Genomic DNA, 18,335 nt, shown 5'->3' with positions numbered 1-18,335 from the left:
ATTTGATGTTTGTGCACAGATACTCGACTGTTTAAAACATGTCGTATGTAATAAACCTTTGAAGCCACGGATCCCAGTGCCTCTGAGATGAGACTGACATGCGGTGAGGCTGTGAGCCTACAGGGCAGGCATTTAGAGCTTCCAGGATGCTAGTGGTTTCTTTCCGACACCAAATCTCAACAAACTTCACTCCTGGCACGAGGAGCCTCCAGATTTAGCCGGAGAGGATGACGATGGCGAGGGTGAGCTCAGAGAGTTAACATCTCAGAGGTTAAGAAACCTGACTGCACAGCAACGTGAATGTACTTAACTTTACTGAACTGTGTCCCTAAAAGCGGCTAGGATGGTAAATGTTCTGTTAGGTGTATTTTACCAAACTTTAAAAACAAACCAACCGCTAGTTAATGGTGGAACTGTCCAATCCAGCACTTTCTGACTCCAAGGCCCACACGTTATTTCTTGCCTCTGGGAGACACAGCATTTTCAAGCAGCCTTTTTATCACGTATCCTAAATAAAGATGATTTCTTGAGAAGTAAAATAAACAAATATTCTCGTCCCACCCTGGTACTGCAAGACATGGAAACAGAACAAGCAACTGTGGAATTTCAGTCTGGATGAGACATTGTCCGCCCCTTTTAGCAGCTGATCTGAACCGAGGCAGAGCTTGTGTGTTGAATTTGGAAGCCTTATGTCAGTCCTCAGGGTTACAGGCAGCGCTGAGTGCGGCACACGCTACCCCGGCCTGACCGCTCCCTCCTCCGTGGCCTTGGACGGTGGGCTGTCAAACAGGAGGTAGGGATTCCTCTGAGCTTCTAAGAGCATTTTATTTATTTATTTATTTATTTATTTATTTATTTATTTTCCCACAAGTTATCAGGGGTGCAGGTGGTATTTGGTTACATGAGGAAGTTCTTTACTGGCGATTTGTGAGATTTTCGTGCACTCATCACCCGAGCAGTACACGCTGCTCCGCATCTGTGGTCTTTTATGCCTCGCCCCCTCCACTCTTCCCCCCAGGGAAATGCAAATCAAAACCACAACGTGACATCACCTCGCTCCTGCAAGAACGTCCATAATCGAAACATTAACGAGCAGTAGATGCTGGCGAGGAGGCCGCGATCCGGGACACTTCTGCACTGCTGGTGGGACGCAAACTGGCACAGCCGCTGCGGAAAACTGTACGGACATTCCTCAGAGAACTCAAAGGAGAACGACCATTTGATCCAGCAACTCCACTGCTGGGCATCTACCCAGAGGAAAGAAGTCGTTATTCAAAACAGACGCTTGCACACACGTGTTTATAGCGGCACAATTCACAAGAGCATCTATTTTAGAAAAAGGAGCCAAAGCACGATCATCAGCAGCCAGGAGTCGTGGGGGAAACTGAAATGTTCGAACCACAGGGGAGAAGGCTCAACGGAGAAAACAGTTCCCGTCACAGGAGGGCAGGTTCACGCGTCTTACACCGTTTAATCTCCAGCACCACCCTGTGGGGCACGGTGGCTTTTATCACCATTTTACTGATGCCATAAAGAGCCAGTGGGGAAAGGATTTTCTCAGGGTACCCCTGACATTGTTCTCAGTCCCGCTCGTCCTAGTCCCTGTCAAGGCCACGGCGCAAAGGTGCCCTTCCGTGCGTGACCCTCATACGTGTCTTCAAACACGCTCACGCTTCAAACACGCTCACGCTTCAAACACGCTCACACAGACAGCCACATGCAAAAGCCATCCACACGTGCATCACACACAGCACACACACCGGGCACACACGCAGCAGACACACCACATGCACCACACAACACCTCCCACACCACACAGTGTACACACATACGCACCAAACACAACCCACACACACCATGCGTCACACACACCACACTACAGCCCACACACAACACACACTACACACTACACACAACCCACATACACTATGCTTCACACACACCACACACACCACACCACACACACCACACACCACACCCCATACACCCTACATACCACACACAGCCCACACACCACGCACACACCACAAACACCAAACACATACCATAGACACCATTGATACCACACACACCAAATACACTACACACCACACAACCACACATCCACACCACACACATCAAACACAACAAATACACACCACGCAAACCACAGACACTGCACACCACATGCACCACACACCTCCCACACCACACACTATACACACACTACACACCAAACACAACCCACACACACCACGCATCACACACACCACACACACTACACCCCATACACAACACACACACTACACACTATACTCCACACACAACCCCCACACACCACATACACCAAACACACTACACACCACACAACCACACATTCACCACACACAACACACACAACAAATACACACCACACAAACCACACATTACACACCACGTGCACCACACACCTCCCACACCACATGCACACTACACACCAAACATAACCCACACACACCACACACACACCAAACACTACACACCATACAAAGCACACATCAACACCACAAACACCAAACACAACAAATACACACCACACACTACACACATACACACTTATACATAGACCACCCACCACACACACACTGTACACATATAATCACATCACATGGTGCCTTCAAAGTAGCAGGAACGAGGTCAGGAAGTCAGGCTGGGCTGCAGCAGTTGGTGAAGAGGGCACAGGCTCTGCCCACACCCAGGCAGTCCGAGGTGAGGGGTGAGGGGGACAGTCTCCAGGAGGGGCCCGTCGGCCTTGCTGCTCCTCTTCCTAAACCAGTTCCTCTTATCAACCCTGCCTCCGCCAGCTCCAACCCAAAACCACACACGGACGTAAACACAGACACACAGGGACACACAGACACACTGACACACACAGAAACACTGACACACACAGACATACAAACATGCACGCCCAGACACAGACACATATAGACTTAGACGTACACAGACATACACACAGACACACACAACCCACAGATACGCACACAGACACACACAGAAAGACACACAGATTCATGCAGACACACACAGACACACACACACAGACACACACAACCCACAGATACGCACACAGACACACACAGAAAGACACACAGATTCATGCAGACACACACAGACACACACACACAGACACACACAACCCACAGATACGCACACAGACACACACACACAGACACACACAACCCACAGATACGCACACAGACACACACACACAGACATATACAACCCACAGATACGCACACAGACACACACAGAAAGACACACAGATTCACGCAGACACACACACCGTCGGTTGCGAGTGCTCAAGGAATGCAAGCTCATTTGGATGTTGACACAGGCACAATTCCATTAGGAAGGCAAATTTGATGATAAAGATCAACACAGAATGAAACCAAATCTAAATGTCTTCAGGATGGATTTTTAGAATTTTTAGTCCGCAGAGCACACACGCTAATGGCACAGGTCACGTTGCCTAAGGACAATCTCAGCCCTCTGGAAGAAATGGGTCTAGTGATTGACAGTTGGACAACCTCAGCCCTCTGGAAGAAATGGGTCTAGTGATTGACAGTGGGAGATTGTGAGGTGTGTGGCCTTGGACAGGTCGTTCCACACGTTTGTGGCATCGGTAAGTGGGAGGAATCCCGGTGCCTCCCAAGGCTGTCCTGGGAGGAGGTGATGGAAGGCCTGAGAAAGAAGCAGGCAGAGCCTGGCAGCAGGTGCCACTTCATGTTAATTCTGACCACACTCTTTACATCCTTCTGGCTTGAAAGTGGCGAGGAGGGAGCCTGGGCCTCATTTCTCAGGATTTTCCCCAAACTCCCAGGATGTGCACAGCAGGCAGGAAAGCCTCACGGTGCAGCCCGGGCCTGGGGTGGGGGTGCAGCTGCCTCGAGAAGCGGCTTAGCCGTCCACGCACGTCACCCTCCCTCTGAGCTGAGGTGAGAAGCTCCTCAAGGTGGAGGAGGGGCGTTTGTCCCCACCCCCAGGGGACAACATTTGGCAATGTCGGGCGATGTTTTTGGCGGCTGCACCTTGGGGAGGGGCGCAGATGCTCCTGGCATCTGGTTTCTTAGTGGGGAGGCTGGAGATGCTGCCAAGTGCCCTCCAGTGCACACAGCAGCCACGGGGAGGGCTGCGGCCTGAGGGGTGGGCGGTGTTGAGGCTGATACTCTGGCCCACCACGACGCCACGACTGGGAAATCTTCTTCAGCTCATCCTTGTGCCCCCAGCGTCCTCGCTCCCACGGCCCAGGAATGGGTCTGGGGGTCGTCGCCGCTTCCATGGGGATGGTATGAGGCTCTCCAGCTTCGTCATGCCTTGTCCGCCCCGTGTTCCCAGCACTGCTGTTCCTCAGCCCAGGGAGTCAGAATCCACAGTCTGAGTCTCCACCAGTGACATCTCAGCTCAGCTGAGTCATTCCCACTTTCAGAACCGGCTGACAGTGGGGCAGCCAGCCACTCTGTTCTCCATCACGGCGGAGATGCCTTGGAGCCACCGCCGGGGGCCCTCCCCAGCCCACCCCAGCCTCCTGACACAGTCTCCCCACAGACCCCGCATCAGTCGTGCCCACAGAAAACTCAGAACCGGGAAATGAGGAAAGGGCCACGGCCTGACGGATTGGCAGCAGACAATAGAGGCGCGAGCGTTTGACAGAGCAGTAGGGACACCTCTGACAGCAGAGCTGTGCAGTGAGCAGCTGCTTCCCAAACACAGCCAATTACCCAGCAAGGGCAGGAAGCTTCGGCAGAATTAATCACTGCCTGGAAAACAATTTCACACTAGAATAAACAGGAGAGAGAGAATAATAAATGCATTGCATTGTCCAGTTGTTAACCTGGGCCTTGATATATATTAAAAAACAAGTCAATTACTTCTAGCAGTCACAGAAACTCATCTTGTTTAGCAAAATAAGATAAAGAAGTCTGGGGGTGGAGAGCCGGCGATCTGAGGGAAGACATCCTGAGATGATAAATATCTCATGTCAAGCCCGCAGTCAGCCGCAGGCTTCTCAGAACAGAGGCAGCCAGCCCGGTTCCGTCTGAGGGAGCAGAGCAAGGAGGAACGGCACTGAGCGTTGGAAAGGGAGCGGGCATCAGCTACCAGAGAGCTGTTATAAAATACAGAAGCAAAACATTAAAAAGGCACAGTTATTTTTCAATAGAACCATCCCGTGCCTTGCAGGAGGGTTTAGCTCCTGCATTCGCACTCTGGGGTCTGGGAAAGGTGCTTGGCTTTCGGTGCAGAACCAGAAAGGGAGACGGGAAGACGAGGTTTTTCCCGAGACAAAGCCAGGTTGTTGTTTTTTTTTTTTTGCTGCCTGCTGGACAGGTGGCCTTTCTGAATTGATAGCGAGTCACTCAAGAGGCATTTGAAGGAAAACACTTTAATCCTAAGTGAAAGAAGGTTTTCGTGCACACAGTTCATGGTTCAAATAAGTAGAAACCACTTTACTTTTGATTCCCAGGTTGTCCGTGCCGGACAGACTGCACTTTCTGGAGTCTGACACCAGCTCATGTCCAGATCGAATTATATTCTGGGCAGTGGAGGCTTTTGTAATCGACCAGAATTGCTTTTTCTGTGTAAAATGATGGTTGCAGTGCTTGCTGGAGTATAGATGATGCCCTTGAAAATCGCTTAAGATGGCCTCACAAACTTCAGAGTCTGTAATTTCCTCATGCCCTGTAACGCCGAGCCTCACTGGTTTCCTTCCCGGGATCTGCGAGAAGAGGGTGATGTGCGTCAGGTCACCCCGGGCATCTGAGTGGGCCTGGGCTGCTGCCTCTAATCAGCCTCCAGGACACGTCAGACGTGCTTCAGCATCACTCCCGCGACTGACCTCACTCACGCGTGGAAATTTAAGAGGAAAAGGTTTGCCGTGGACGTATCCAAAGAAAGTGCGTCCATGTCGATGCAGTGGCAGAAGGGTGTGGCAGCTCTCCTCACCCATCCCGAGGCTCACAGCGGACACTCCTGTGACGGAAGACGAGAGAAAAGCATCACAGATTTACTGAAAGTTTCATGTAATGCAGGTGCCTGGAGAAACAAAGACCTGAAGCTGCAGGGAACCGTCTGGCTGTGTGCTTAGGTTCCATGAAGAGTGGACACTGGAGAAGTGTGCTTGGACAAAGCGGGGCGGTCTGTGGTGCTACACTGAGGCCTCAAGGCCGCTCTGTGTGGCTTCTTCTCGGTTTTCTGCGTAGCATTTCGGCCTCCTGGGTATGGGCAGGACCCCTCTGGAATGAGGGCTCAAAGGGGGAAGGGAAAGAGTGAACTTTATAAACCAAAAATAAAATTCTAAGACCCCACTGACTGAGCAGACTGACACTCCCCTCGGTCTAGGGGACCCCAAAGAAACCTGAAAAACTAGCTCAGGATGTAGCGAGAAGAGGGGGTCAGACGTGCCGTGTCATCCCCTCCTCCTCTTGGAGTTCAGAGGCAGCTGACCAGCATTCACATGAAAACGGATCTGAAGACAGACAGCAGACTCTTCGTAGCCACGATATTTCTGATTCTAGCCTGACTCTGGTGTAGCATCACATGACACGGGCAAATCTACATTCTGCAGAGAGTCTCCTTCCCTTACCAGGTCTTTCCGGAGACTCTGACACCTTTTAAGGTGTGATAAGAGACATTCCACATCTATTCTCTCTGAAGCCTGCTGCCTGGAGGCTTCAACTACAAGACAAGAACCTTGTCTTCCACAACCCCTTATCCAAACGTAAGCATTTCTTTATGCTGAGTTTCCCTCTCCAAGCGGCACTGAACTCTTTCAAACAAATCCGCCACTCTTTGAACCTTCCCCTTGGCCTGAAAGCCCCTGTCTTCGAGCCGTCCTGCCTTTCTGGGCTTGCCAATGTACACCCTACATGTATCGATTTATGTCTGGCCTGGAACATCTGTCTCCCCAAAATGTATAAACCAAGCTGTCCCCAACCACCTCGGGCGTATGTTCTTCTGAGGCTGTGTCACGGCCCACGGCACAGCCTCAGAACGTGTGCCCGAGGTGGTGGGACACAGTAAACCTCAAGTGGATGGGGACCTGTCTCAGATACCTTTTGGTTTATACTTGTCTATTGTCTACCCAAAGAAGGAAACTGTGGCAAATTTAAAGCAGAGAGTTTTTTGTGCCGAGGTTGAGCACTTCACAGTCGGGGACACACTGAAGTGCTCAGAAAACGAAGGAGAGGCTCCAATTTTTAAAGGAAAAAGGACGAATCAGGAAAGGGGTGATGACACAAGCTGTTGGTCAGGAATTCTAATTGGCTTGCAGAAGTAACGTTGACTAGTGATTGGTTATATAGTGTTGAATGACGGGGTGTGAGCTGTGGTATGATTGGTTATATAGTGTTGAATGACGGGGTGTGAGCTGTGGTATCCGGTGTGGGATGGCCATTCTTGTTAGATTAATTTGTAGCTATTGGTGGCAACACTCAGTCTTGAGTCCATACAACAGGTGGCTTAGAAATGACGACTTACCTCAAGGCACCTGCGGCGTGACTCCTCTCATTTTAACTCTTCCCGGGGCCTGATACTTCCTCACGTTCCTCAGATTAAAACTTTATTTTCTTTCTCACTAGGTTTCGGGGCTTGCTTTGTGGGAGAGGAGGCCCTTGCTTCCATGGCTGCCACGGGGAAGAGGATTGTGGCTTCCGTGACTCACGTCAAAGGCAGAGGCCGTCAGAGCTGGGCTTCTGAAGCCTGCCAGTCTCCTTCAGCTCCAAGTGCTCAGCAGGCGAGAGCCCCACACTGTGGCTGTTGTTCTCAAGGTTATTTATTTGTGAAGCTACATGCTGAGTTGTCTGGGCGCAAAGCCTCCCCCCCCGTCCTGCTGACAGTCCAGCAGGAGATGAAAAACACAGTCAACTTTTGGCCAAAGATTCTAGACCGTGGACGAGGGCGGGCTGGGGACTGGTCTTGTGAAGTGCACGGATTTGAGCTTTTATTAAAGAAAGATCAGTTTCCTCCTGGGAACAGGATAAAACCGAGCAAGGAGAGGTTTGGCTGGGGCTGGCAGGGCAGCAGGCGCCATCCACTGGGAGCCTGTGTGCAATTCAAAGAGATGAGAGAAGACAGTCCCCGGGGGAGGAGAACTCATCCAGGAAACGGAAGGGCAAGGATGCGCTGAAAGATAACAGCTGCATTGTTTCCAAATTTTCAAAACCTCTGTTAAATGTTCTAAAATCCTCATTAGCCTTACAAATCACGAGCCTTTCGCCTGCAGACATAAGAGCGTTTTAGATATGCAGGTGTCTGGCTGACCCAGGAAACCCTACGTTAAAATGACGAAAGAAACTGCTAATCGGTAGAGCTCAGCACAGCTCCAGACCGAGACAGGCTCCTGTGAGGCGTTCGGAGGGGCGGCCACCAGGAGGGCCTGTCTCTGGTCTAGGCTGGGAGGGCAGGACTCTGTGCAGTGAATTGAGGAAGCTGGGAAATGTTTGTTCAATTAAATATTTAATATTTCAGCTGTCAGCCAGGATACCTGAAATTCCTCCTAAGAATCCAGATCTGGATTTCACACCTTCCCTCCCACGTGTGTGCTCACCTCACACCTTCCCTCCCACGTGTGTGCTCACCTCAGGGCTGTATCATACCTTCGCTCCCGTGTGTCTGCTCACCTCAGGGCCGTATACCCCAGAAACCACTGTGCACCTTTGGAACTTGCCTCGTGAGTTAATGCATTTTCCCCAGCATTGGACAGCAAGCCAAGAGCAGTATCCTGCTGGCATGGAAAATGAAGGAAATAAACTTTACTGTGGGGAGAAACCCAGGAAAGAAAAAACAGGGGCACAACCCTTCAGAAAACCAGACCCTGGGAAAGCGAAAGTCCCCAGGCACGCGGAACATCTGGAAAGTGGCTGTGAAAGCACCAAGGGGAGAGAAAGCAAGAAGGGGGGCTGCAGGGGCTCCCAAGAACCTCCCTAGGCCCCAGCCCTCTGTTCTCACTGCCTGCCCCTCTCGCACCACTCACGGGTGCTCCTGGATGAAGCTGCAGGCTCCAAGACCTCATCTGAGTCCAACTTAACTGGGCCTTATGCAAGTCACAGGGCCCCCAAGACTGTTAAAATGCCTATCAAGTAAAGATCAGCATTAATTATGATGCAACGAAGGCAGTTGACACCTATGGAACCACCGTGTGCTTGAGCTGGTGGAGACTCATGGGGCTGCAAACCCAGGATCTGCCCTTGCCTTATCAGCTGGAAAACTGTGTTTGCACAGGCAACATGGAGAAGGGCTCTGGGCCCTGCTGATGGTTAAATAGGGGATGAAAATGAAGGATTCTTCCTTTTCCATGACAGTTCCAACCATGAACCTGTGTTCGAAGGGCCAGTCCACCTGCGGCCACCTCTGAAGGCGGCATAGCCCAAATGCACACACCCTGAGAGGAGTGGCTCATTCAAGGTCAAGACAAATGTGGGCGCAGAGCCCCATCCACGGCTCTTAGCCAGTGACCTCCAGCTGCTGATGGGGGCCTTCTCCGGAATCGAGGGCATGGTCCTACTGCAGAGCCCTGGCCTCCTGCACCCTGCCTGTGCCTCAGCCTCCCAGAGCTCATCTGTCACTGAATTCTAGCCCCAGTGTGCATGTCCAGCCTGGAGCTTTGCCTCTCCTGAGACAGCCTCACCTGCCCCTCTATCTGCCTGTAAGCTCCCTAGAGCAGGATAAGCCATTTGTCATTTCAATGGGATATGCACATTCAGATATTAGAGGCCTCTAATTTACTGGGGTTCCAGGATGAGAGACCCAGGAAATCATTACTGCTTGGTTCTATGAGGCCCTTTAGCGTAACCCCAGAGAAAGCCTCCGCGACATCATCGGGTGCAGGTGACTCTGCCCCTCCTTCCTGCTCGCTGCCGGCGGGAGGTCCCTGTGTGTTTTGCTTCCATTCGGCAGGCCCTGTGCCTCCCCACACACAGGCAGGCCTGGCTTCCTCTTGGTCACCCCGTGGCCTGCTTCTCATCTCTGCGGGCTCAGTACCAGCGTGTGATGGAGTGTGGCCCATCTCCCGCGGGTGCTGGCGGATCACAGGAGGTTCCAGGCCCACTGTGCATGGCCCCTGCACCTGCTCCTCAGTCCTCTGCTCCTAAATTTTCTTGTTTTCTCCGTATCGGAAAGTGGGGTCTTGCTATACCAGGTAATCTGAGCCCCCGCCAGCACTTGCTGTCACTTGCTTTAAGACAGTCACACGGTGCGTGGGATGCCCTCTGAAGTTTCCATGACAGGCAGCGATCGCCACGGTCCCCAAGACCCGGCGTGGGAACCAGAATTCTGGTCTAGAGGAGACAGAGTTGTGTAGCCAGGAAGCAGCCTGGGAATCAGAACCAAAGAAAAATATCCCAAAATAAAGAGGAGAAGTCCTGTGTGTGGGGGCGGGGGTGGGGGGAGGGGCTGGGTAACAGGAGAGCCCAGTGCATGGAAGCCCAGAGTGCTGTTGTCCCTGCCTATGAAGGCAGCTCACAGAGCATCGGGTCATGCAATGTGACCCACGGCTGGCCAAGGCCGCGGGCCCCTCAGGCCGGTCAGGGGACACGGAGGCCTGGAGTTTCTCGGGAACTGCGATCTGGAGTAGCTTGCAGGAGACCAACTCATTAGATGAAGATGATGCTTCAGCTCGTACTTCCCAAAAAGCAGAGTCCGGGGCCACGGCTTACGTGCGTTGCCTCACTAAGGAGCACAGTCTCCAGCACACGCGAAGCGAAGTGGGCAGGAGCTGGGCCACACACACGTGTCACGGAGCTGACGGACGGATGTCATGGCTGAGGTGTACCCGGGGCCATCCCTGACACGCCACACAAACCTCACCTGGAGACCAGTCTCAGCAGGGAAAAGGTGAGACAGTAACCCCTCGTCTGCCTCAAGCTGGTATCCTCCCCAGGGCACATACTTCCCTCACACTTCCAGATGGCCCCGTGGGCTCCACTCCGGTCTCAGGGCACTTTTCTTTCTTACCTAGACTCCCCGGGGCCAGCCCGGATGCGAGGTGCCGTGGACTCGTGCCCCCGAGGTTGACCTGCGTGCTTGCAGTGTTGGCCCCACAGCCACGACTGGGCTGGAGCAGAAGGTAAATCGGGCCCAGAGACACGAGGGGTAGAACGCAGCCTCCTCAGAGGAGCCTGCAGTGGCATCGCTGTGCTGAGGACCCCCAGCCCTGCAGGGTCGACCTCCGCCCCACGACGGCCCCACCAGGCCCAGGGCTGGAGTCACCCCTGCTGCCTCGGCCACCACGGGAGGAGGGACTCATGTTTTCCATCTGAACTCACCCCTCAGCCGCCTGCATGGCCGGGAGGAGAGGAATCAAGGTCCTGGAGACTCCCGGAGGTTGTGGCTTTGAAGTAAGCAACACGCCTCCTCCCGGACCTGCCTCCTTGAGGTCTGCAGCATTTAAATACTGTAAGGATCACTGGGGTTTCTTTTTCAATCTGTCCAGAGGAAATAAGTAGATTAAGAATTAGCCACGGGGAAACAACAAAGCCTGGGGACAAAGCCGGCGCCAGATGGGAGGTGGCCGGGTCCTCTGGGAGCGACTCGGATTCACTGTGTCCCGTCGGCTCCCGAAGCGGCACCCGGGGGCGTTGGGAGAGACCCGGCCTCCTCCTCTGCTGCCAGAGCCCGAAGGCACAGCCGGGAACGTGCTACCAGCCGCCCGTCCCCAGGGCCCTGCGTGGAGAGGGGGTGCTTGGGCAGGGGTTGCCCTGGGCTCCAGCAGGCCCGCGGTAGGCCCTGTTCTAATTCAGTTTGTGCCCATATCGGGCACATTTTAAGCTCTTTTTCTGTGGTGAGGGAGCTCACAGGCTTCCTGAGGAGACGAGCTCTCCACTGAAATTCCGTCTAAGCATCTGAGCTTCACTCACCGCCCCAGCCCCCCGGGAGGGAGCCTGACGGAATCACGGTTTTGTTCTCGTTCCAGCACGAGCCACAGGACAGAGATTCGTGTGTTAACACTCACTCTGACGCTGAAAGAAAGGAGTGATTATTCCCATTTTACAGAGGAGGAAACTGAGTCACAGGGGTGTTAACTGCGTGGCCAGCAGTTAAAGAGCCGAGGGGGATGGAGACGGGATGTGCGGCCGGTGGGGCTTCCCGGGGCTTGAACAACAGACACCGCATCCCTGAGGGAGGATTTCACATGACCTGCCTGTGGAAAGAAAGAGTCAAGCTGTTTATCTGTTCTTCAAGTAGGTATCCACCCACGGTTACAATGGAGAGGGTTTATCTTCACGCTTTTTTAAAAAATCGGCTTTAAAGAGCAACCAACAGATTTGGCTCGGGGCAGTAACCGAGGGCAAACGCGTTGCTGGCAGGGAGTGCAGCTGCGGGAGCATTTTGGTGCGTTTATGTTCAAGGGTTTGACTTTTTTATTTTCTTTTTCAAAGCAAAAGTAGCTTCTAATTTTTCATCTTAGTGTGTCCAGCGCATCAGTTCCTCTTGTGCCCGTGTATACTCAGCAAAGTTTAAATGCAGCTGCCCTGGCCCTCAGGGATCCGCAGATTCTGGGTGAAGGATGGTGAGGGGCCCTCAGGCCAGACAGCAGCAGTAACTTCTCCCAGGTGCTTCTCACTGTCTGCCTGGACTCAACGCTGTCAGCTCTAATTGACCCTTTAAATGGTGTGGTGCTGGGGGGTGTGTGTGTGTGTGTGTCTGTGGGTGTGTCTGTGTGTCTGTGTGTGTGTGTGTGTGTCTGTGTGTCTGTGTGTCTGTGTGTCTTTGTGTGTGAGAGAGAGAGACAGAGGCAGACAGAGCACGTGCAAAGGACTTTCTTCTCCTTTGAATGACCAGGTGACCTCAGCTGTGGCCGGGTGAGGAGCTGCTTCTCTTCTGTCCCGTGAGCGTCTCCCGGGTATTTTGCCAGCCTCATCCTTTCTGTGATCACAGATGGAATTTCTACGTTTCTGACACCAGCCCGACTGCAATTTAATTCTCACAAGGTATTTCCCGAGATTGCTGGTGCCCAATTCCTGAGCCTCCCTGGACAGAGCAGCACCCGGGCACAGTAGTTGGCATGACGAGACCACAGGATGCCAGGACTGGGAGTGACGTCGGAGACAATAACCCACACACCAGCCTTGAATCCTGAAAGAAGTTTGCTCGTGGGGAAATTAGGGCAAGGCGTGTGCAGTGGCTCTGCCGGTCATGCCTTGTCCTTCCTCCATCCAGCAGGCCCTTCTCAGGAGTGTGATAGAGGCAGAGGCAGAGCGGAACGGGTGAGTTTTCCGCACTGCTGAGCTGCCCAGGTGCGAGGCTGGCGGGGAGCCTGGGACGCACGGGAGGGCCCTACACCCACCTCGTGTGAGCTCCGAAGCCCAGGAGCAGGGAGGAGGGTGGAGCAGCACTGTCCCTCCCGCACAGGGATGTACTTAACGTGTGTTCCCACAGCTACACTCACAAAATGCCACAGAGGCTCCCAAACCCATCTGTTTGGAATGTATCCAGGGTTTACACTGAAAATACCAAAATCCTTAAAGAGACTTCAGCCTCACAAGAGGCTGGTGATTTGTAAGTTTGCATCCCGCATGCGATCTGGACGCCATGTTCCCAGCTCAGGGAGACGTTACGAGTTCCCCCTAAACCCACTGCTCTGAGCAGACTGAGCAGCCAGTCCTGCTCCTCAGGCGCCCGAGGCCTACGCGCAGCGAACTGGATTCAGGCCCACACTCATCCTCAGGTCCTGCCCCTGTGCTCATCCTGTCTCACAGGCAGCTCGGCCTCTCCCCAGTGCAGAGACTGCTTTTCTCCATTTGCTTTTCATCGCCCCACCCCACACTCCAGGTGGCACCAGCCTGTTCGGGCCCTGCTGATGCCCAATAAATGCCCGTGCCCAGCAGGCTCATGGTCCAACCATATGTAACCCCCATCTCCCCCACACCCAGTCCGTCCGCACCTGTCTCCCACCTGCAGGATCACAGCTCACATGAGGCAGCTCGGTCCCTCGGCGCTCACACAGGAGCCCTCCTGTGCGGACAGCAGCACCAGCACCGGCCTGTGGGGGCTTTGGCAGCCCATCCGGGGTTGGGTGTGGTCACGTGGGAAGGAAGGACGGGGGCAGGAGGCCGAGAAGGACGAGCACATCTGAGGCAAGCAGGAAAATGTTGAGCCTCTGAGTCATGACCTCAGGCCCCCCTCCAGCTTTCACGGCCCCACATGACCTCCCTGGGACCTGAAATCCGGCATCCAACAGACAATGCGGTTCTCAGCTCTCAGATCTCCCGGCTCCAATCAGAATTCAGCTCTGAGGCTCAGAGTTTATCATGTAATCTTTCCAGCGAGCACGAAGCAAAGCAGTGCTGACCAACTCCACTTCCCCGAACACATTTCTGTTTGTGTATTTACCTGTGAGTGATGCAGAAAGCACGAGTGTTAATGCCGCCCTCTGCTTGGGCCACACTTGGTCGTGCCATCGTAGCCACCAGGTGCCTTCCTGTCCTCCAGATGGCAGGGTCACAGGAAGCACCTGCAGGGCCCCCAGCAGAGGCAGGGCCCAGACTCAGGGGTGCGGCCACAGTGCAGTTCCCACCGATTCAAACACATGAGAGCATCACTGTAAAAGTAACACCTCCCAGCCTCAGCACGGACCTGCTCCCATCACACTGTCTTATCTGCCAGAACCTGCGTCCAGTGACGCCAAGCCAGAGGCTGCCGCCAGGTGACAGAGCCGTTCACCCCCACAGGGCAGCAAGACCACTGCTGCCTCCCACAGAAAACCCATATCCTCTGTGTGTGACTTTGTTCCCAGCCCTGCCGAGCACTTGTAAATCAACACCGAGGATTCGATGACCTGCTCACGCTTGACTTATGCCAGGACAGTGTATCTAGTGAAGCTGGAGGAGGCAGTCAGTGCGCGTTGCCATATGCCTCACACTGTCTCAGCAAATCCTCAGAACCACCTAAGACACCCAGAAATGCAGGCTCCCGGGGTGAGGGAACTTACGCAGTCTCTCAGCTGGTGGGAGGCAGGGCTGTGAACCGAACGCGGTTCTCTCTAAAAGGCAGAGCGTTTCCCCTCCACACCTTGGCTCACTTTGTGATTTATCAATGAGGCACAATCTTATCTTAAAATAGTAATCTGCGCTGTGTTCTAATTTTTTTTCCTCCCCACCCCACCCACCTATTCAGGCAGAGTCAGACCCTTTCCTGGTTAGCATTCAATGGCTGGTTTTCTTCTCAACATAAAAAGCAAAAGAAGGTTGTCATTAATTACTATTCCTGTCCATTGTAAAAGATGCTACCAACTTAAGAAATGCTTCTCAGTGCCTAGGTCGGGAGAAAGAGGGGGAGATGTGGAGAACAGGTGGTGGCTGAGAAGACAGACTGGGAGGACAGATATGGAGGCACGCAGCCGGAACAGCTGGTCTCGCCCCGGGGAGACGTCTAAGGAAGGTGGGTGTGGAGCGGAGAATGCTCCCCCCAGTGCCAGCTCTAGAAAGACACCCAAACCCCCAGCACTGAAGGGCTGCGTGGACTGAGATGTGCGCCCTCTCTGCAGAGACCAACAGATGACCGGGGGCTGGAAGGCCCCCAGGCTTTGGCACAACATACCCCTTGGGGAGCTTTACGTCACTGAGAGGAGCCATGAAAATGAATGAGGTTGGAATTTCAGCCAGCCCAGTAGAAAGGAACTAATCGCAAAAGTTCAGGTGATTTTTTAAAAAATGCTGAGTTTCTTGTTACCTTAGTGCAAGGTTTTATCTGCTTATTTAATCCTGATGGAAGCACCTTGCATGAGCGAGCCCAGCCTCGCCTGTACCCTCTGGAGCACCTGGACTCTATTTTGCTTATCTTCCCTTACCGGAATCTAAAGGCATCAGGCAGGTTGCCTGTTTTCCATCCAGATGTGCTGTCTCCTCTGTGCTGAACTGGATGGACGGGGAAACCACGGTGTGAGGAGAGCTGCGCCTGAACTCGCAGGAGGGTGGGGAGGCAGTGTAAGGTGGGTTGAGGTGTAGCATAAGCAGCCCTTCAGATCTACCTAATGCCTGGCAAGAAATGGGCATCACCAGGACACAAACGGCACGGACATACCGGTGGGCACTGGCTTTGAAACAAAGGTACAGCCCTGTGATTTCCGTAGCAAGGAGTCTAGGACACTAGGCTGGAATCATAGCACGCCGTGGTCAAGGTAAGGAGGAGGAGTAACACTCTGTTAACTTCCATCAGAGGTTACCCAGTCACCTCAGAGCGTCTGCCCGTGTCCTGCAGAGCTCCAGGAAGGACAGACACGTAACTTCACTCAGAATTACTTCTAGTTTATAGCAACCCTGCTATGGCTGCACAACCCTCCTGTTGCTCTTTCTGAAGTCTGGCTGAAATCGGGGTGTGGCTGCAGCGTTGTCTGCTGTCAGGAATTCAGCACAACCGTGGAAACATATAAAACCAGCGTGGTGGATGCACATTTAGGAAAACTGCCCCGAAGTCAGAGGCAACGAACCAGACGTACCCTCAGCAACATGAGCGATGGGGTAAAAAGGAAAAAAATAAGAAAAGGCAACACATGATCCGAAGGACAGCACCCCTGAGGACTATTAATAAATAAATGGAGACAGGCGTCAGCAGGATGGCGGATTAGGAAGCTCCAGCCCCTTCAGCTTTCACAGAAACACTAAATAAACCACGCGGGACGGGCTAAAAAAATTTTATGGGAGCTCTGGAAATCATGAGACACTTTTGATTTAAAGACATATGAGTTGAAAGTGAAAGTATAAAAAAGGATAATTTATATGAATAACAACCAAAATAGAGCAGGGGTATCACACTAATGTCAGGCAAAATAAACTTCAAGTCAAAAACGGATACGAAAGATGAAGGACAAAAGGCATCATAGGCCCAAAGGGTCAATTCACCAAGAAGATAAACACTTACAAATATTCACGCACCAAGCATCAGAGCCCCTAGTCATGTGAAGCACACGCTGGCATCACTGAAGGGAGGAATAGACAGCTCTGCAATGGGAATAGGAGGCTGCAATGCCTCTCTCTCTCTCTCGCTCTCTCTCTCGCTCTCTCTCTCACTCTCTCTCTATATATATACACACACACACATATATATAATATCTCTATCATATATATAGTATATAGATGTACATATGATATATATACATACAGATATATATATGTCACTCATAGATCAAACAACCAGACAGGCATGCACTGAACACAGAGGGCTGAACAACACCGTAGACCCACCAGACCCCACAGACACGTACCCAACACTCCACAGACAGCAAAATACACATTGTTCTCAAGAGCACATGAAACATTCTCCAGCACAGACAGAACAAGTCAATAAATTTTAAAAGACTGAAATTACACAAAACACCTTTTCCAACCACAGTGGAATAAAACTAGAAATTGACAGCAGATAGAAATTGGAAGATTCACAACTGGAAGCTGGAGATCAAGCAGCACACACTTAACAAAAACAATGGGTCAAAGAGAAAATCACAGGAGATATTATAAAATATTATGGGACAAATGAAAACAAAAATACAACATGCCAAAATTATGGAATGCAGTGAAAGCAGTGATAGGAGAGAAATTTATTGCTGTGAATGTTTACATTAAAAAAAGAAGAAAGATTTCAAATCAACAACCTACCTTTACAGGTTAAGGAACTAGAAAAAGAAAAATGAACTAACCAAATCCAGCAGAAGAAGGAAAGAATTGAAAATTAAAGCAAAGATCAATAACATGAAGGAAAGGAAAACAATAGAAGAAATAAATGAAATCAAGAATTTTTTTTTCAAAATTGTCAACAAAATTGACAAATCCCTAATTTGACTAAGACAAAAAGACAGAAGTTTCAAATAATAAAATTCAAATTCAGAAATGACAAAGGGAGCACTGCTATGGAGTTTACAGAAATAAAAAGGATTCTAAGAGTGCTATGAACAAGTGTTTGCCTGAAAATAAATAACCTAGGTGAAATGGACAAACTTCTAGAAACATGGAATTTACCAAGACTTAATCATGAAGGCAAAAAACATCTGGATGGACCTACAACTAGTAAAGAGATTGACTCAGTAACTAAAAACCTTCCAGCAAAGAAAAGCCCAGGACCAGGTGGCTTTACTGGTAAATTCTACCAAACATTTAAAGAAGAATGAACACCTGTCATTCTCAAATTCTTCCAAAAACGTTGAAGATGAGGGAACAATTTAGTACCAGGCCAGCATACTAAAATGGGCAGAATAACTAAGGAGAAACTTGCTTTAAAAATGGTCTTTAAATGGCCAATAAATTTAAAAAACGGAACTTCAGTAATTATCAGAGAAATACAAATTGGTATGATAATGACTAGAATTTAAAAGATTAACAATGTTTAGT

At 51.5% G+C, this 18,335-nt stretch overlaps 1 long non-coding RNA gene across 2 annotated transcripts; it reads right to left on the bottom strand.

Moving 5' to 3' along the window:
• Positions 1–869: 869 nt before the first annotated feature.
• On the bottom strand, positions 870–13,417 carry LOC105476140 (uncharacterized). 2 transcript variants are annotated; one of them, XR_011611213.1, is made up of 5 exons: positions 11,280–13,417; positions 7,495–8,740; positions 5,855–5,988; positions 3,549–5,734; positions 870–3,501 (listed from the first exon to the last, which is right to left on the bottom strand). It is a non-coding gene; the product is annotated as an uncharacterized lncRNA (long non-coding RNA). The 2 variants fall into 2 exon arrangements; XR_011611214.1 differs by having other exon boundaries at positions 7,495–8,737.
• Positions 13,418–18,335: the final 4,918 nt, after the last annotated feature.

This window comes from Macaca nemestrina, chromosome 12, assembly GCF_043159975.1.
Source record: "Macaca nemestrina isolate mMacNem1 chromosome 12, mMacNem.hap1, whole genome shotgun sequence".
NCBI classification, from domain to species: domain Eukaryota; kingdom Metazoa; phylum Chordata; class Mammalia; order Primates; family Cercopithecidae; genus Macaca; species Macaca nemestrina.
This window is presented reverse-complemented; position numbering and strand designations above follow the sequence as displayed.